This window comes from Phocoena sinus, chromosome 8 (genome assembly GCF_008692025.1).
Source record: "Phocoena sinus isolate mPhoSin1 chromosome 8, mPhoSin1.pri, whole genome shotgun sequence".
NCBI classification, from domain to species: Eukaryota; Metazoa; Chordata; class Mammalia; order Artiodactyla; family Phocoenidae; genus Phocoena; species Phocoena sinus.
In genome coordinates, this window is record NC_045770.1 from 95,050,529 (window position 1) to 95,070,905 (window position 20,377).

The 20,377-nt window shown below is 51.9% G+C and overlaps 1 protein-coding gene across 10 annotated transcripts in view; it reads left to right on the top strand.

The window, feature by feature from the left end:
- Positions 1-6,614: 6,614 nt before the first annotated feature.
- Positions 6,615-20,377, top strand: part of TSPAN18 (tetraspanin 18) — a 194,436-nt gene continuing 180,673 nt past the window's right edge. For 3 of the 10 annotated variants that reach the window (XM_032639445.1, XM_032639444.1, XM_032639440.1), the window contains exon 1: positions 7,587-7,876. The gene's annotated coding sequence lies outside the window, so the exon portion shown is untranslated. Of the gene's footprint in view, positions 6,693-6,722; positions 6,914-7,586; positions 7,877-8,523; positions 8,583-9,308; positions 9,457-20,377 lie in introns of those variants that run through there. The other 7 variants (XM_032639452.1, XM_032639448.1, XM_032639450.1 and 4 more) reach the window with 6 other exon arrangements.

Sequence of the window (20,377 nt, forward strand, 5' to 3'; positions counted from 1 at the left end):
CTGCCTTCGACCCCCCGAGATCTGTGAGGTTCCTCATCTGCCCAGAAAGTCAGTTGAGTAAAATCACTTTTGATAAACCGTGAAATACTCCCCTCTTCCTCTCTTCTGGGAGTTTTTATTCCCTGTCTTCCTTCGCAAGCTCTCACACTTCCTCTTTTGTCAGAATGCTAGACGGAGGCTAGCAGACACCACTGCGAAAAACAAGAAAAAGTCAGAAAAAAGCTGACCGTTGCCCAATACTTGTTAACTCAGGAATGAGATCCACTTCATATTTTGTTGGTGGAGGGGTCTTGAGGGTCAGTTCATTTATTGGCACATGAGCTAGCTGTTCCCGTTAAATGAGTCAGTCACCATGTGAACATTAATTTGGTTAAGTGAATCAGCTTCACTCTGAAAGACAAAAAAGATGCCATGAGGCAGTGTGGACGTGTACCAACACACACATATCTACACACTCACAGACATGTACCATCACACACATACACACATGCGCAGACATTACCTTTACACGTGTACACACATCGTAAGCACAGACGTGTTGCAAACACACTCAAGCAGAGGGCTAGCCAACCATCCCGGTTCCTTCCATCTCTGAGGTCCCGTAAGCTCACAAATCCTGTCACTGTGACAGCCAGGTGCAGATCTGTCCTTGAACTTCGAGGTGGCCCGGCAGGGAGCCAGGTTTCTCAGCCCAGCTCTCTGTAGCTGTCTGACGCCCCAGGGCACGGAACGGACATCAGAATCGATGACCACGAGGTGGCCTCGTCTTCTCGTCACTATGCCTAGCACACACCCCAGTGGCCTGAGAGCCCCATATGACTCCTGTGAGGTCACGTAGCTTCAAAGGAGGCAGCTCTTCCAGGCTAGAGGGAACTCATAGGCCAGCCACCTGCCCTGCGTCACAAAAGTCAAGGCCATCGCAGTCAGAACCTCTAGGGTTCTTTCTAGCTCTGCTGCTGCCCTGACCGGTGAGTTACTCCACCTCCCTGAACTTCATTTTGCTCATCTGTAAAATGGGGACGACACTAATAACCACAGGGTTACTGGGAAAAACAGAGAGACCGTGGGTATGAAGCAGTGAGTCAGGGTATAGAAATTGGTCTCTGGAATATGACTGACTGCCTGGGTTCAAATTCCAGCTGTGCCCCTCACCAGCTAGGGCGTCGAGGACAGGCACCATAACCTCTCTGAGCCTCAGTTTTCGAAGCCTCTGTAAAAGGGGGACAATCATAGACTCTTCCTCATAGGATTTTTGGGAGGAATAAATGGAGGTACTGTGTTTAGTGAGGTGCCTGGGGTTTAGTAAGAGCTCGATAAAGTTCTTGGCCGTGGCCTTTGCAGCTTAGCCTCCCTCTAAGCACATAGTAGGCTCGCAATGCTTCGTGCATCAGTGAGACTTGGTCTGCAAGGAAAATAGGTAGCACAGTCTTGAATACTTAGCCCGTGCCCGCTGGAAGCACTTTACGTGTGCTATTTCAATGAACCTTCCGAAACCCCAAGAGGTAGTTACTATCTTCGTTTTGCAGAGGAGGAAACTGATCTTCAGGGAAGTTAAGTCACAGCCCAGGTCTGACCTGGCCTTGAGTCCAAGAGCTGCAACATGCTGACACTGCAAGGAAACTGATCGTAACCCCCACGACTTCCCTGCTGGCTTAAATGTCCCGGATGAGGTGTCCACTGCCCATGGGCGGAAGAGCCCTCGGCCAAAGACCCATGTCTAGGGCAATTCCTGGATGTTGCCTGAGGCCCCCGATTGACCAATAAAGTGCATTGCCAAGTCCTTCTTCGGGAGTTGCTTGCATCAGAGTAGAAAGGGTGGACATAGGCTCTTAGTTTAGGGAGCAAAAGTGTGGGGACTAATAGTTCATAGAGGGGAGACAGTATCCACTCCGTCTGAGAGCAGAAAATGAGACAGGTGGTTTGTTCAAAAGAATACCCAGGGCTTCCCTGGTGGCGCAGTGGTTGAGAGTCCGCCTGCCGATGCAGGGGACGCGGGTTCGTGCCCCGGTCCGGGAAGATCCCACATGCCGCGGAGCAGCTGGGCCCGTGAGCCATGGCCGCTGAGCCTGCGCGTCCGGAGCCTGTGCTCCGCAACGGGAGAGGCCACAACAGTGAGAGAGGCCCGCGTAATGCAAAAAAAAAAAAAAAGAATACCCATTTGGAAGCAGGACCCAAATTCCCCTAAACCCTGAAGTCAACTTGCTGGCAGATCTTAGATAAGTGGTCCCTGCCCCCCGTGGACTTCACGTCAGTGTTTTCGTCTGTAAACTAAGAGGGCTATTGCACAAGGTGAGTCTTTAAAAATTTTCTGATTGTGTTGATTGTTCAGGCATCAAATGAAGGTAGGGACCGTACACATTCTCTGTTACTACTCAGGTTTGGATGTTCAGGTATGGAGCCAGTTCCTGATCCACAGTTGCACCTTCACGAATATTTATTGGATGACTGAACTGTACCAGGGGGGACCCTGCGTTCTAAACATGGATGATAAAGATGATTTAAAAACCCAGACCTTAGATTTGTTACTTGCTTTCTGGTTTTCAAAGCCCCTTTGCAGATATCATCTCCTTCAATGTTTACCACTGCCCTGTGGGGTAGATGTTATCATCTCCCTTTAGAAAAGAGGGAGGTTGAGAGAAGTTAGGCCACTTGGCCAAGGTCACACAGCCAGAAAGTTCAATGCCAGGATGGTCTCAGGTCTTCTCCTGACCTCTTCCCTGCCTAGCACTCTCTCCCTGTCTTATGAGCATATGGTTCCAAAGGTAATGAAAAGGGAAAGGTTTGAATCCCTGTTCTTTTTTTGCTGCACAACTTATGGGAGGTCTCTGAGTTTCCCTCTCTGTAAAACAGGCTTCCTAGCCATCCCTACCTAATGGAGTTGTTTGGAGGCTTAGAGAGCTGGTGCTTTAACAGCATAATCACAATGCCTGGCATATAGTACACATTCCTCCTGTTAAAGATTAGGAGTCTAAAACACAGAGAGGGAAAGTAACTTGCCCAAAGCCACACAGCTGGTAAACAAACGAGCCAGGCTTTGAACCTGGGTTTATCCAACCTTATAACCTGACCTTCTACCCAAGTGAGCACTCCATGGATGGCAGCTACTAGTATTGCATTACTTACTATCAGTTAATAAAGAAAATGAAGGTGATGATGAAGGTTCAGAAGTAGCCTTATCTGGCAGGATCTATTCCAGGGAGCTGCTTTCTGGAAAGCTGGGCTACAAAGCACCCAGAGGAAGCTTGACCCTGGGCCCCTCCCAGTGCAACCATCCAGAATCCACCTCTTTTCCTGCAGAGGGCTGGGGGGGAGGGAGCACATGGGCCTTCCCTTTCTTCCAGCTCCCAGCCAGCAGCATTCCTGGGGATGGAGGAGAACCTTGGCAGACAGGCCCTTGGGCCTGGTGCTGAAAACCTCAGAGAGGCTGGCCAGTGTCTGTGGGTAGCTTGCTGGAGGGAGAAAAAGAGAGAAAGAGGGGGACTCTGTAACTGGTCCAGGTCTGGGAGGGTCAAAACTATATTCATCCAAGCTCCAAAGGATGTTCCTGGGATTTGCAAATTTATTTCTATGACAATCATGGCAAAGATAAACAAATTCAATCACACTCAGTTGTACGTTTAATGAACTGTCATTTTGGGAGAAATGATTGCAAGTTACATGTAAAAAGAGACAATTCATAAAAAAATCAGGGAGGCAGTGATTAAATATTTAAAACGCAGGCTGCCTTGCAAAAGCTAGGTTGGAAGGTCAAGATGCCTCCTGGGGAAAGGATCCAGCCCGGCCAGCATTCATCCAGCCATCCATTCACACGTTAGGCTCACCTTGACTGAACATTTATTATATGCCAGGGGCTTTCCATGAGACTCTCACAGCCACCCCATGCCAGAGGTGCGTTTACAATTCCCATCTAGAAATGCATCGATTCACCGAGGCTCAGAGAGTTTTTAAGTGGACAGTTCAAGGTGGCACAGTTAGGAAGTGGCACCCAACATCCCCTGAGCGCTGGCTCTGCCAGGTGCAAAGGCCCTGGATATGGACAAGGCAGGGCCCCAGTACTTGAGAGGCTTACAGTCTGATTAGCCATAACTTTATAAATGTTAGAAGCAAATCTAGTGATTTCGAATTCTTTTTAAGTGAAGACACTTTCTCCTTGAAATCTTATGTGAGACACCAGCGTACAAAACAGATGAAAAGGGGACCTGCTTCTGGCTAAAGCTGGGAGGGAAGTTTCCCTCCCTCTTCCACGATCGTTAGGTATCTAGGAGTGGGAACTGCCAGGCTGACTTGAAACCCATTGATCCCGCCCACACATCTCACTCATTTTACCGATGGGAACACTGAGGCCTGGAGAGGGAAGAGAATTGTCAAGATGGCCAGGACTGGAACTTCGGTCTGTGGACTTGTGGTTTGGAGCTCTTTGCTCTGCATTAGTGCCCCCAAGGTACCGATGTGTGGCTGCTCACCCCAGGTGTCCTGTGCCAGTGGCTGGAGCACAATACCTGGGTTGCCCACCTGGCCACACTCAGGTGAGTTTGGGGCTTTCACGCCAATTCAACATTTTTTTTTTTCCCAGATGACGGAGAAAAATGAAGTCTAAGAGCCCCCTTGGAGAAGAGGTGAATATTTTCAGAAGAACTATTTCTACTAGACCCCCAAACACCAGGGGAGTAGAAAGGGCCCTGGCCTCGGAGTCAGGAGGCCTGGTTCAATGCCCAGCTCTCTGACCACGAGTAGGAGACGATAGTCTGTGGTTCTTCTTCAATTTCCCCATCTGTAAGATGAAGTGGTTGGATTACAGTGAATTCTCCACAAGATTCCTTCCAGGGTGGGCAAATGGGGAATCTAGAACCTTCTGGGCCAGGCCACTTCTGGGTTCATGACCACCTAGACTCCAATTGGTCAGCAGTGGTCTTAACACCACCTTCACTCCCTCCTGGGGACTGCTGACCCTCATCCCTCCCCACTCCCAACATTTTCTCCCTTTTCCGGCCTCTCTCCTCAGTAAAGCCTTCTCCCTCTCTGTTTCCCAACAAGCCACAAATTTGGTTCCTTTCTTGCTTTTATCAAAGGATACCAAAAAGGATTCTAGAAGCCATTTGCCCTGGGCCCTTGTGGTGCAGGTGGCCACACTGAGGCCAGACAAGGCAGGACTTCCCCAAGGCCATCCTGTGAGCAGGAGGGAGGCCGGCTCTCTGTAACCCGGATCACCTTCTCTCATCCAGGACTAAACTCTTAGGGTTCCTGACTTTGGCCAGAAAGTACTTCTTAGCTAATATATTCAGAATTGTGTTTCCTGATTGTGGGGCAGTAGAGATAGTGAAGGAGATATAAGGGGTCTTCAGTACCCTGACAGACCTCCTGGGAAGGAAGGGTGGGCATCCCTTTCCAACTCTCAGCCCTTTTGATCACAACTTGGAGTCTTGGTTTATTGTTGCTGTGTCCTTAACACCTTTCTATCCTTGTTAATCTCCCTTTTCCAGAGACAGTGGGGCCTCTGGCTTCACACTTTCCCTAAGCAGCAGTATTGTGTTGGAGTTTTCTTTTTTTTTTTTTTTTTACTGTGGTTAAATATATATTGCTAGAATTTAATAACACCGTTTTATTTGCATTGTATTCATTTTTATGGTTACCTTCTATTTATAGTAACGTGATGCCCATTTTCCATTTATGGTAATGCTGTAACATTTCTTTGTAAAACACGCACATTTACTTAAAAAAAAAAGATAAAACAAGCAAATAAAAAACCCAAGAGTTGATTTAAAGAAAGCGATTAAGCAAATGGTTCTACCTGGTGTGCAGATAGGGCCAGATTCTCAACGGAGGCAGAGAACTGCTGAGGTCTGGGAAACTCTGACTTGGAACTAGAGCTCTCCTCCCAGCTGGGTGTCTGACTGTCCAAATGGCCTGCCCTGTCCTCACCTCCCTGTGCTCCTTTCTCCCACTTCCTCCCGCCTGCTTCTGCCAATCCTGTGGATCCCCAGAAACTCCATCCATCCCTCCTGCTGCCCCTGGCCTCCATCTCCTGGACCCCAGCACCCTCATGGTAGGTTCACTCTTTTTTCCTCTTTAAATTTATGTGGTGCCTTGCATCCAAGGAGGCGCACACAGACGGCCTCTTCCAACAGCATTCCAGAAACGAAGAGCCTGTGAGGTTTCTCAGGGCAAATGGTCAGCCTCTCCCCCAACACTGTTTTGGCAGCTGAAGGGGTGAATGTGGAGCCTGAAGCCCTTTCAAGTTTTCCTTGTCCTTTCTTTACAGAAATTGCATTAGTAGAGATTTTTCTTCCTTTGGGTTAAGGATTGCTCACTCTGGGTCCATTTGAAAACTGTGGATCCAGGTTTTGTTCTTCCAGCCACACCTCTACTGTATTAGGCCCTCCTCAATTTACTCAGTGAAATAGTTGAAAGGACCTGACATCTTCCAAGTCCTCTGAAGGATGTATCCTTTTCCTGGAATGTGGGCAAGGAAAGGCAGTGACTTCCTGCCCCTGCAAATGCTGCCCTGTGGCCTGACGTCACCAACATTCCTGTCCAAGGCTGGAGTAGGTTCAACTCCTATCAGTCACTCACCCCTTAGCGCAAATCAGTTGACAAAGGGGCCTCCTGCAGAGCTTGTGTGTGTTTGAATGTCCTGGCAGGCAGGCACTGGGTATGGAATCTTCAGAGCTGGGACTCAAAAAATTGTTGCCCAGGTACAAGGAGTGGGCAGTCTGAGCCCCTCTCCTCTGGGGGGTTAGAGAGCACTTTCACTTGGGCTGTCTGCTTTGATCTGCTTGCTTGCCCATTTTGTCTGGGGCAGGCGGTAGGTAGCTACTTCACAGAAGAGGTTCAGAGGTTAAATGTCTTGGTGAAGTCATGTGTCAGTGGCTGCGGAGGGGGTCTGTGGCTCAGGCAGTGGTACAAAGATGAAAAGGTAAGCCCTGAGATGGAGACACAGGTCTGGCCTCTTGCAATCAAGTCGTTTGCATCTGGTCTGGGGTGGGCACCCCCACGTCCCCAGCCTCTTGCTGCAACCCCTCCAGTCTCCTCTATTAACAGCATCGGTCCAAAGCAGCCCAGGGAGGGTGAATCACCCTGTCTTTCAACAGGTCCTTCCAGGGCAGCGGGAAGATGAGGAGCGAGGTCCGGATGGGGGATCATCCCAGCCCGCAGCCCTGCGGTCCGGCCACGGAGGTCGGGGGGCGGCGTGGAAGTTTCCCTGGAATAAATACTCCGGTCTAGCGCGCCCAGCTCCCCACTCCCCCTACGGATGTCCTGAATTCAGACGAAGAGAGGGCCTGTGAGCAGAGTGGGGAGGAGGGCAGGGGTGACAGAAGGGGAGAAGGGCAGAGGGTGGCCCCAGGGGCCCCCGGAGCGAGGCCTGGATGCTGAACCAAGCCCGGGAGGGGGCACGTGGGGCAGCTCGCCGGAGGAGACGTGCCTTCACGTCGGCCGCCAAGGCGGCAGCGGCGGCGGCGGCGGCGGCGGCGGCGGCGGCGACTGGAGACTGAAGGGGAGGAGGTTTGGGGAGGGGAGGGAGCTCGGGGGAGAGGGAGGGAGGGACGGAGCGGTGGCGGGGAGGTGGGGCCGGCGGGCGGGCGGCTGCAGCTGCCGCCGGCGTCTCGGGGGCTCCAGGCTGCGGGGCGGACGCAGCGCCTAGTGATCCACCGCGGAGCCGCGCGAGGCCGCCCGAGCCCGAGCCCCAGCCCCAGCCCCGAGCCCCGAGCGAGCGCCGCCGCCGCCTCTCGCCAGCCGGTCCCCGGACGCGCCGCCGCCGCCACCGCCGGGAAGGCAGCCGGTGCCTAGCAAGTTGCGAGTGCGCTTCTCCGCCCGGGGAAAGTTTCCCCCGCGGCCGCCGACTGGAGTTGGCGCGGGATCCGGCCACTGCCGCTGGAAGGTAGGGGTTCCGCACCTCAGTGCCCTCCGTGCGCCCGCCGCCGCGCCCCGGGGGACTTGGGGGCCCAAGCGCGCTTCCCGCCTCCCCCCGGGCGACTGTTGGGCACGGTGGGGGTGGGGGTGGAATGGGGGGAATCCCAGGATGTTCAAGTTCTACTTCGGCTAGGCTGGGGAAGGGGCGGGGGGAGACGTGCTTGCCCCCATCCCTGCCCCGAATCCGCCGAGGGCCAGAGGCTTCCTCCAGGACAGGTGCAGCGCTGCTTGGCGCTCTGGGCGGGTGATTGGGGGTGAGGGGGGCAGCAGAATGGCGGGGGTGGCAGGTGTGGTTACAAGTCGGGGTCTTGGCGAGGGCTGCGTCCTGAGGGAGGCGGTGCGCGCCATGCCACTCTGTAGGGGGGCAGGTAGGGACTAAGGATTAGGAGCGAGGATCCGGGCCGTGAGGATTGCCGGGCCCAGCAGGGCCACTGAGGGCGGGTCGCCTTCGGAGTCCCTGGAAGCGGGGCGGGGCGGGGGCGCCACGCTTTCCTTCGGGGCCCCCTTTATTCCGTACTCGGTGTGTGCGGTTTGGGGAAGCAGAGACTCCGTTGGGTGCTCGTTGGATCCGAGGCTCGAGCACGTCCAGATTTAGGGGGCGCAGCGGGAATCCGCTTGGAGGGTTGGAGGGCACGGGTGGTTTCGCGCCGGCTTTGAGTCCCGGCTGGATTGAGGTGAGTTCGCTCCCGCGAGGGGGCGCCCTTCCCTGGCCGTTTCACCCACAGGAAGGCGAGTTCTGGTTCCTACGAGACAAATGCACCGAAATCCAGGACCGACAACCGCAGACCAACCCCCAACACACGAGGGGCCAGCCCTGAGGAGCACCCCACCGCAACCGGAATGGGGCAGAGGGTCGGAGTGTGAGGCTGGGATGCCCGCAGTTATAACTGCGCTGTGTATTGGAAAGCTTGGCTCTCAGGAGCTGGTTTTTCTTGGGGGAGCTGGCAGGATGTATGGGTGAATAAAAAATTCATCCCCAGAAAAACAAAAAGGAGGGGAACTTTACATTAACAGCGAATTGGTGTGGAGTAAGTGTATGGGAGCATTAACTTTCTGAGGTTTCTTTGGGGTCTGAAACCCAAACCGCTGAATGCACCCTTTTGGTAAAAGTTGTACCTTTGTTCCCTGGATCTGGCCAGATCCCTTTCTGGTGTGGGTGGGTTGAGGGTCTTGGGGTGAATCCCCTCTCTGGGCACAAATAAACTGGGAGGCACAGGGTGGGGTTGATGGGGGCCCTTAAAGACTTTAGCAGTCCAGTTTCAAGTGGTAAATTTCATTTCCTCTTGGGGTCTGGAGTCTACAGGCCACATTCATGTGGTCATTTCACAATTATTGGTGGAAACCTGCCACGTGTCCCCTTGTGGGACCTCAGGGCCCCTGTGTGTTGAGTCTGTGGGTCTGTGCCAAGGCCTCAGGGAGCCAGACGGCTGCTGGCATCTATGGAGAGCATCATCTTTGTCATGTGTGGGCTGTTCGACATTGGAGGGACCCTGAAGCACTGTGGCCTCATCTTTCTCTCTAATTCCCTCCCTCTTCCCTGCACCCCAAGTGAGTACAAATGAACAAATCTAAGAACGTGCATTGGTCTCATAGTGGCCGGCGGAAGTTTTCATCTTTCTCGTGGATGCCAGTGTGGGCTCATTGGGCAGCCCCCCTCCCCCCTCTCATGTTCCCAGAGTCCCCTGCAAAGGTGATGGAAAAGGGTGGTCCCTGAAAGAGAGTTGAGGTTCTTGCTTTCAGTGTAGCAAATGTTTTTGTTGGATGCTCTCAAATTGCTCGAGGACAAAGTTGCTGTAAAGAAAGATCAGCATGGTTTTTATTTTGAATAGAAGAGGACAGACGAGTAGGGAGGAGACTGAGGGAAGGGTGGAGAAGCCCGCTGTCTCTGGATTTGTCTTCAAGACATTCCATGGGGCCAGAAAACAAAAGGAGTTGTTTTGGTTTTTTGTTTTGTTTTGTTTTTAATGACTCTGGTTTTTCTGTGGAGGGAAGCCTGCCTGGAACAGCCCTGCCCTTGGAAACCGGGAGTGAGCAAAGGGCCCCCAGAGGGCTGGCGGCTCTGCGTTCTACCCCTGCTCCCTGCACCTCACTCACACCCAACCTGCCCCGAAGGTGGGAGGGAATTGAGACCCCTGGGACTGCTGACGTCCCTGTTTGGATGTGGAGTATCATGTGTGGACTCAGACTGCTTCCAGGCAAACTCCAAGGTCTCTGATTCAGCAAAATTTCAGGTCTTGGGCACTGTGTCTCCTGGTCGTCTGGTCCCCAGATCCATTCAAATGGCAGACCCTTGGCGTATCTTTACCCAGCCTGAGGCTGAAATGGAGGTATATCAGTGAAAGTTCCAGGCTTTCTAGAAGCATCAGTTCATCTGGAGTTGGAGTTAGGACACCTTGGGCTAATCCAGGAAGTACCCTCTCCTCCTTTAAAAACTGCCTTGTCAGCCTGGAAACAGCTCCTTGAATTAGTGACTTTTTAATGGTCTGGGGCCGGGGTGGCGGTTGAGGAGGCGGGGGCTTGAAACTTAAAGTCAGGAGAGTCTAACATTTTAGGGCGCTAGGCAGCCCTGCTCTGCCTTCTGTGCAGTGGGGGGCACCGCTCCTGGCCATCTTGCCCCGCTCCGCCCTGACAGGGCAAAGTGAACCAGGTGCCTGTCCTCCATCAGACTGCGGTTTGGGGATGGAGAGGGTGATGTTGGTGATCAGTTCCTGCTGGGATCCCCATTTCTGTCCGCAGGCTTGCATGTTACCTTTCTCTGGAGGCCTGTGCAGCTTTTACTCCCTCCTCTTTTCCGCTACGAGCAAAGAGTGATGGCTGGACTGCCCCTCTTAGGGACCCCTCTTTCCAGAGGGCGGCTCTTCTGGTCTATTTCATCAGCCATTGAGAAGGAAAATCAGGAACATTTGTTCAAGCTCAGCTGGGACACAGCAAAGGGAGGGGGCCTTGGAAACCAGCACTTTAGTCCCCCAGAGCAGATGATCGCTTGATGGGGTATTTTTGCAATCTGATGCTGCTAAGTAACCCGCCAGCCTGGGCTCCTCCTGCCGCACGGGCTGCCACCTTGGACCCGCATCAGTGCTCTGACTGAGGGGTGGGGTTGTGTGCAGATAATGTAACACTCATTAAAAAGAGAGGGAGGGCTTCCCTGGTGGCGCAGTGGTTGAGAGTCCGCCTGCCGATGCAGGGGACGCGGGTTCGTGCCCCGGTGTGGGAAGATCCCACATGCCGCGGAGGGGCTGGGCCCGTGAGCCACGGCCGCTGAGCCTGCGTGTCCGGAGCCTGTGCTCCGCAGCAGGAGAGGCCACAGCAGTGAGAGGCCCGTGTACCGCTAAAAAAAAAAAAAAAAAAAAGAGAGGGAGAGGGAGATTTGTCCCAGTGTTTGCAGCTGGCAAAGCAGTTCTTTCATCTCAGCACCTGTTATCTTAAGGTCCAGCCCTTGCCCCTTGTTTGTACCCAAGACTGCTAGTTTAATTAGTAACTGAACAACTTGGAGCTGAACAGCATGTTCACTAGTCCTATGCGTGTGTGTACATACTGACTGGCAACAGGATGGAGTGGAAAGGTCACCGGACCAACTGGGCCAGGAGTAAGGAGACTTGTGTTCTAGCCCCAATTCTGTTATACATGGAGCTGTGGGACCTCGAGTGACTCACCACCCCTCTCTGAGCCTCAGTTTCCCTATTTCTCTAGACGCAGCATTGTGAGGCGGTTAGGCTGCCTGGGTTTGAATGTCGGCTTTCTTCTACTTAATAGCTGTGTGACCTTAGGCCATTCAACCTCTGGTGCCTCAGTTTCGTCATCTGTGAAATGGGACTAATTATACTGTATCAGAGTGTTGTGAAATGTCAACGAGATAAAACATGTGAAGCACTTAGCACAGTGCACAGCAGGTAGTAAATGCTCAACAAATACTCACAGCCATCATTGTCATTATTATTATTATTACTAATACTCTTATTGTGAAGTGGGAGGGAGGGATCAACGTTGATCCTTTCCAGCTCTGATATTTTTGGGCACAGTGTGTGTGTGCGTGTGTGTGTGTGTGTGTGTGTGTGTGTGTGTCTGCTTTTGAGGTGGAAGACAAGGGTGAATAAAACAAATTGCTTTTCTTTTTTTTTTTCTTCCTTTCCCTGCCTCACTGAGGGACTCCAGAGTTAAAATCTTGTGAGTATTCTCATGATAGCCCCATCCTTGTGGCAGGAAGCCCAATGTGATGTCACTGAACATATCCTGGTTACTGGCACTTGAGGGATGATATTTCATCAGCTAGTATATGCCCATCCTTTCCCTTCCATCCTTTGTTTCCCACCCTTAACTATAGTACAAAGACCATATGTACAGATAATGAGTTTAAGCTGATAACTCCCAGATTCACCCAAATAAAAGGCCATCCTCCTAGAAGACACTTTCGACTTTAAAATAAATAATCTGGCTCCTCTGCTGCGTCGCACTGTGTCTGGCTGGCCCCGCTTCGCTCTCTGTGTTCTGCCCCTCGGTCTCTTGCAGGGATGCGAGCTGGGCCAGGTCTGCTGTCTGGGCTGCGTCAGCCATCCTGGCAGGGCAGCCTCTGGCTGCACCTCGGCCTCATCTCCCTCCAGCAAAGGCTGTTCTCTGAGCCGTCCCAGTGACGATCTTTACTGTGGCAGACATTTGAGGAGTGCTCACCATCGGCCGGGAGCTAGACAATGCTTCATCTCACCTCCACCCTCAAAGTTGGTTCAGATATTGTCCCCATTTTACAGATTAGGAAGCAGGGCTCAGAAAAATCAAGGGAGCAAGTGGTAGGACTGGAATTTGATCCTAGGTTGGTCTGATTCTCCCTTCTGTGCTCGAAACCACTCTGTGACGTTTCCTCTCCTATCGAACCCTCCTGTGAGCTCCAAAGCCCCAGAAAAGATTGCCCTGAGATGCGATTGGCCCCCCTCCCCCTGGCTTTTGCTCATTTCCCAGGCTCAGAGTGTTTTATGAGATTCTCTTTTCTCATCCTGCATTGGCTACTCAGCCATCCTGGGGACACTGAGGGGTAGGAGCTTTTTGGGACAAGGTTGCTTACAGGAAGGGGATGATCTTATTCAGCAACAAAAGGTTGTAATTGAAAGAGGATGTGTGTTGGAGTCACAGATGTGAACTTGCATCTTGTTTCTGGCTATGTGGACTTGGTTTCCGTATTTGTGAAAAGCAGAATAACAGCAACAATGAGAGTGTTAAGCTAAGTAATACCAGCGGCCACAGCAGATGACCCCAGACTCTCAGTGGCTTAACCTTGTGGGTTTAATTCTCACTTACGTTACTTGTCTAACATGGATCTCTGCTGTACACAGTTACTCAGGGATGCAGGCGGATGGTGACTCCACCATCTTCATAGCTGCACTTCCAGGAGGATGTGGCATCCGTGGTTACCGCAGAAGGCGAAGAGAGCAATGGAAAAGGAAAAGGCACACTAATGCTCCACTGTGTCCCCTGGAGGTGACACACATCACTTCAGCTCCAGTCCATTGGTCAGAACTGTCACCTGGCCCGAAACCAGCTGCAAGGGAGGCTGGGTATTTACTGAGCACTTGTCGCCTGGCCTGAAACCAGCTGCAAGGGAGGCTGGGTATTTACTGAGCACTTGTCACCTGGCCTGAAACCCGCTGCAAGGGAGGCTGGGTGTTTACTGAGCACTAACTCCCTGCATTTATATTTCCTGGATAGAGTACTTTGAGGATTAATTGAGGTGATGCATTTAAAGCTTCTAGTATAGACCTGGCACATAGTCCTTAAAACACGGATGCTTCCTTTCCTTAATGATCCCTGATGTGCATTGCTCTTTAGAGATTACAGACCATGTCCATGGGAATGATCTCTGGACAGATCATATAGTGCCCATAATACACTGGAGGAGGGGTGGCTTGGAGAGGCCAAGGGGCTGGCCAGTGAGCACACAGCAAGGGCACTAAGCCAGACCCTTGACCTTCACCCCAGAGCTCCCATGGCCTCCTTTGCCTTATTGAAGTTTACTGCTCTTAGAACTTCTTCCAGGACCCTCCAGCACCTACTTCTACTCCTGTCTCCTCCTCCCATGCCCTAATGGGGAAGAGCTTCTGTATTCACCTTCTGTGTGTGCATGGGGCAGGAGGAGAAGGGCCAGGGGCAGAGAAGGCGGTGGGGGGGGCGGAGGCTGCAGGAACTATCTGAAGCTGAGGGAGTAGTGTAAGGGCATGAGAAGCCTTAGTTTTAAATATTCATAGTGAAAGCCATAGGAATTTCGGCTCCATATACACTACTTTGGGAACTGCTGTGCATTCAAGCTTTGAGGTGTCCCCCAAATGACACAGAAGGTTACCTGTGCTTCCTGTCACATCTATGCAGCCTCCTGCTGGCCCCTTTCACTCCTTGTGGGGTTGGGCAGGTAAAGAGAGGGGGCCTGATGAGGGTTTCTAGCCCTGTTTTTCTGAGAACAGCAAGGTGGTCAGACCTAGCTTCAAATCCTGACACCTCTACTTTAACACTTGTTTATCTCTCTGAGCCTGTTTTTTCCTCTGCAAAATGGGAAGAATGTAGAAAGCTATAAAGCTGATCAAGTGCCTGGCACCTAGTAGGTATCAATATGTTTACACATCGCTCCTCGCCCACTTGAGTAAGAAACGAGAGATGCCTTTGGCAAGGGACCAGCACCCGAGGAGAGGCTCCAAGTGCCCCCCCTCCCGCCCCTGCGCACAGGCCTGTCACTCCCATCTCTTGGATGGAGAGGCTCTGGGCTCCCATCCTGGGTGGCCTGGGGCTGGGCTCTCTAGTTCATAATAGTTGAACTACTATGGCTTCCATTTGAAATGGGAGAAGAATTTGGAGCCCCGGCCCTTGGATTTAGGCCCGTCTTTTCACGGCTAATTACCACTGTGGGCGCGGGGCCTGAGGGTGCTGCCGAGAGGAGCCCCCCTCCCGGGTGGCTGCCTCTCTGGCTAGGACAGATTGCAGCACTCTTGCTAGCCAAGTGTGCCTCAGCCTCCTGGGGGGCAGCCCGCCACCACCTGGTGCCTGACATTTAGGGCTCTCTCCAGCAGGGCCAGCCCAGGGTACTCATCTTGTCTGTTTTTAGCCCCCAGGGGAATGAGGTGCTTCTCCAGCCAAAATACAAGCACGCCTTGAATAATGGGGATTTACTGTCCCCTGCAAAAGACCTCACAGGAATAACTGGCGAGCTGGACACCAGGGTGGAGGGGTCTTTGAGAGAGTATGGCTCCCCAGGACGGGATTCGGAGGTGGCCCGTGGCCCCCTGGCATAGTGGATGCTTGTTCCTGGGGGCACTGAGAGAGTGGCCTCCCACTGTAGCTGCACCAGGATGCTCCTGGCTTCTCTGAAAAGTGCTGGTGGGAGGCAGGCCGGTTAGGCTGTGAGTCAGGCACGTGGGGTGCCTAAAACACATCTCATTCACTCTGCCCCCAGACCTCAGCTTCTGCAGTCCCTCACCCCGAAACACTGGGGCAGAGCTGTGGACCAGCTCAAGAGCGCGGTGAGGTGATGCGTTGGTTTCCTAGGGCTGCAGTAACAAGTACCATAAACTGAGGGCTTCTAACCACAGACATTCATCCTCTCACAGTTCTGGAGGCTAAAAGTCCAAAATCAGGTGTCAGCAGGGCTCTAGGGGAGGGTTCTTCCTTCCTTGCTTCTGGTGGCTATTGGCAATCCTTGGTGTTCTTGACTCGTGGGCACATCACTCCCGCCTCTTCCTCTGTCATCACACGGTGTTCTCCCTGTAGCTGCACCAGGTCAGCTTTCCTCTTCTTATGAGGACACCAGTCACATTGGATTAGAGCCTAATGACCTCATCTGAACTTGATGACATCTGCAAAGAGCCTGTTTTCAAATAAGGTCACATTCATACATACCAGGTGTTAGGATACGTGGGGCACACCATTCAATCCATAACAGGTGGGTACTGTTATCGCTCCATCTAACAGCCAAGAAAACCAACCCAAGAGGCTAAGTATTGTAATTTGCCCAAGGTCACACAACTATACAACTAGTAAGTGACAAGAAAATTAATCTCTGTACATTTCAGTTTTCTTATCAATAAAGTGAGGATTTGTACCCCCCTCGTGGCCTAGTTCTAAGCATCGAAAGAGTGTCTGCATCAAACACACTTTGTCCACTGCTAACATTTGTCAGATGCTGTTTTCCATATTTTTTCCCTCCCAACAGGTCTGGAAGGGTGCTGGGTGTTAGTGTGGGCTTAAGAAACATGGGTGCATGGGAATTATAACCAGTTGCAGATAGGATGTTTTCTAGAAGTAATGATTTGAAAGGACCTGCGTGAAAGGCACCATTTACGTTTTTCTCAACTCGTCTTTCTGGAGTTGCCTGCCATCTCCATCTCCTCTCGGGCTGAAAATATCTGGTCCAGATGAATTGTTCTCGCTCTTTATCCTGGGTTCACCTTTAGCACCGGAAGTCACTGTGATGACGGCAAGTTGGGTTCCTCTTCCCTGGCAGGTCGTCTGGACTTCTCTGCAAGAGAAGGGGGCCTAGGAGGAAATAGCCAAGGCTCCCAGCTCTGGCGCCCATCTCACAGGGGCCCAGGAGGGTTTGGAGGCTCAGCTTTGGAGGCTGAGGCTTCAGATACACCGCCTCATCCCCATGCGTTGAAAGTGTGAGAGGCAACACGCCATCGGGGTTAGGAGTTCTGAGCATAAGGGCCCGGGTTCAAGTCCCAGTTCAGCCACAGTCCATGGCCTCTGTTTGGCCTTTGACAAGATACTTAACTTCTCTGTACCACCGTTTTATTTATTTATTTAAAAAAATTATTTATTTATTTGGCTGTGTCGCATCTTGGTTGCAGCATGCGGGATCTTCGTTGTGGCATGCAGGGTCTTTTCGTCTCAGCACAGGGGCTTAGTTGCCCTGCGGCGTGCGGGATTTTAGTTCCCCGACCAGGGATTGAACCTGTGTCTGCTGCACTGGAAGGTGGATTCTTAACCACTGGACCAGCAGGGAAGTCCCTGTACCACCATTTCACTTCATAAGGTTTTTTTTTTTTTAACTGAGGTGTAATTGACATAAAACATTATATTAGTTTCAGGTGTACAACATAATTATCCAATATTTGTATATTTTGCGAAATGATCACCCTCATAAGGTTTTATGAAGATAAAATAAGATCAAAATGCATAAATGTATCTTTTAGGATTGAAGGTGGCACTTGAAAAGTATTCAGTGAATGTTGGAATTATTCTAATTATTTTATTTATGATCTGTTTCCCTCAATGGAATGAGGGCAGAGACCTGTCTGTCTCAGTCTCCACGGAGCCTGCAGTGTGTAGCTCAGTGCCTGGGACTGAACAGATGTTCGTAGACGTTCATACACGCAGAATGAATGAGTGAGGGAATGAATGATGAATTCTTAGTCATAGCTTCTTAGGGATCGCATCCTTCCTTGCTATGCACCAAGACCTCTACCCGTAACGCCCCTTAGGTGGGGGCACTGCGGACAGCATGGAGACAAATCCAGTGGGGAGCCAGGGGTGCCAGTGGGGAGTCATGAAAGGCACTTACATCTGGGGGCGGGGACAGCGAAGGCCTCCCCGTGGAAGTAAGCACAAGTTAAAGCTTGGAGGATGAGGGGGAGATGGGGAAGGGCGGCCTGGAAAGTCGTGGTCACCAGGAAACAGGCTGTGTGGTGGCTCCATGGGGAAAGCCACGTTTGCAGTATCAGGTGTCCTTGCGACTTATGGGGGAACAGACAGCCTCGACCAGCAGAGATGCCCGCCCACACTCTGACACATGGAAGGCCAGTCCTCCTCCGGTATTACTACCTAACAGGTGTACCTCACTCGAGGCGGCCGGATCTGTGAAAATGCCAGATGGATCAGAGGATCCTCATCCAATTTACAGACAGATTAACGCTCAGATTCCCGTTCGTCCCTACTGCCTTAAAAATAAAAGTCAGTTTACTGAAGTTTGACTTACACACTTTGTTAGGGAAAACATCCGTTGTGTAATGTGACTGTGCTAGCCGCCTCGTGCCCTCTCGGAAGCGCTTCAATAGCTTCTCACCTGTGTTCAGAAGGCTTTCTTGCAGCCTCTGCCCCTCCCTCACCCAGGCCTGCCTCCCTCTGCTCCAGCCCACCAGCCACCTTGCCCCAACCCAAACAGGTCTGCTCTGCATGCTCTTCCCTCATCCCTGCAATGCTTGCCCTCCCTCTTTAACTACCCAACTCCTCTTCATCCTTTGGATCCCATCACCTCCTCCAAGAAGCCCTCCTGGACTCCCAAGTGGGACAGATTTCCCACCTATTGGCTCTGATTGCTCCACCATCCCCTCCCTAACAGGAGTTAGTCATGACTGGGCAATTGTTGACTTGTCTGTGTGATTATTTAACTTCCATCTCCCCAGCTCTAGCGTAACCCCTGGAGGGCAGGGACCCTGTCTGCCTTTGCTCATCCATCCCAGGCACCTGGCAGGTGCTCACAAAATGCCTCCCTCCATTTTTCCCTTTGTAGACCAGTCTTTTTCAGGCTGTCTTGGGTAATGAGCACAGCGGACATATTGATCACTTTCAGTGTGCCAGGCACTTAACGAGTCTAATCTCATCCAATAGAATGGTTTACGGTTCCAGCTCTACAACTCACCAGCTCCGTAGCCTTGGGCAAGTTACTCAACCTCTCCGTTCATCATTTTCTCGTCCATAAAATGGGACTAAAAATAATACCTAATTTATCGGGTTGTTGTGAGGACTAAATAAGTTAATTCTTATCAGTTTTATTTTCTCACAGTTTTGGAGGCTAGAAGCTCACGATCAAGGTGTTGGCAGACTTGGTTTCTTCTGAGGTCTCTTCCTGGCTTGCAGAAGGCTGCCTTCTCACTGTTCTCACAGGGTCTTTCCTCTGTGCACGTGAACCTCTGGTGTCCCCTGGGGGTCCAAATCTCTTCTTATAAGGGCATTAGTCAGATTGCCCTAAAAGCCTCATTTTAATTTAATCATCTCTTTAAAGACTCAGGAGGTCTGAACCCCAAGCCTGCTCTCCAGCATTACATGGTCTGTTCCCTGGCTCTGCTCCTCTGTGGGACACCAGGGCCTTCCCTGTTAGAGCCAGTCCATGTCTTAACAGCCAGAGTGGGAGAAAATCAGAATCTGGGGTCTTGGAGGCCTCTCACCTGGCCCTTTGCTCCCCTCCAGTCCTTAATCCCCTGTTCGATGGCAGCTGTCTAACCCCTAAGGGAATTGGGACCTATTGTCCTGCATGTGGGCTGAGAGGGAGGCCAGGGGTACGAGGAGGTGAGAAGGAAGTGGGAGCGTTCTAGGAAGTGAGGAGGATTATCGATCCTGGGATTTTCTCCCTCTCCGTAGTTCATTTATCTGATTTTCCAGGAGTTATTACAAGCTCTTTGAAATGAATCACTTTTTACTGGTGAAAGACCTAAGGAAAAAATAATCAGAGTAAACATAGTAAGAGAATACGGAAATAGATCAAAAGTGTATTCAATGGAAACTGAGCCTTAAGCCAGTCTCCTCACCGAGAGACCACCAGTGTGAGCAGCCCCGTCTCTGCAGAGTTGTTCTCCCAGTAAATGAGCACAGCTGTGTACATGGTGCCTGCCATCCCTATATACCCTGCGGCGTTCCATCCCTTCAACTCGGCATCTTGCATTTTCTCAATTGTTCCCGTCTTAGCACGTACACCTCTGCCTTGGTTTAGTTGGGGGTCTCCAAAAACAGACCCTGAGCATGGATCTGGGTACGCAGAGTTTATATATGATGAGGTTGGTTCCAGAGAGGTGAGTGAGCAGGGAGGGGAGGGGAGCCAACGAAAGATGCCCTAATGAGCAGCCTCCCGCTGTGGGCACCTGGGGCCCTGTTCCACTGAGGACCCTCCCAGGAACTGTGTGAAGCACACCTCAGAATCGACCCAGCGAGTGGTCACCGACTTCCGTCTCTCATTGGTTGAGGGTTGCTCCTGGGGACATCAACTTCTGGAAGCTTCCAGGCTGCCTTCAAGCCAAGAGACTGAAGGAGGTGCTTGTGTAGGGGCTACCAGAGTGAGCGGAACTGTCCCCTGAAGCTGTAGGGGGTCTCCAGGCTGGACCACGGTGTAGGGGAGAGGCACAGCTCACGTGTCATTTACTTACCACGTCCTCTTGTGACGGATGACTAGTATATCCCTGCGTGGACAGCCATGATGTTTTTGCCTGATTCCCTACGGGCAAACTGAATTGCTTTTCTGGAACACACCTCTTTCTTGCCGCTCCACCCAGCAGACAATCTGTGGAGACCACCTACTGTGGAGTGGCCAGCTGGGTCAATGGCCATCTTCTCTCTCCCATAGTTGCTTGGTCCTCTCTGGCCTCTTCCTGCCCCCTGCCCATCCCCACGTGGTCCCCACAGATGTCGTTTTGACCCTTTCATCTCATGGGGTCCAGGAGCCTGGGCTAGGTGGGGTCTCTGAAAGACCCTGGGGGCCTTTGGAGAACACTTGTGAGAGGGAGGCCAG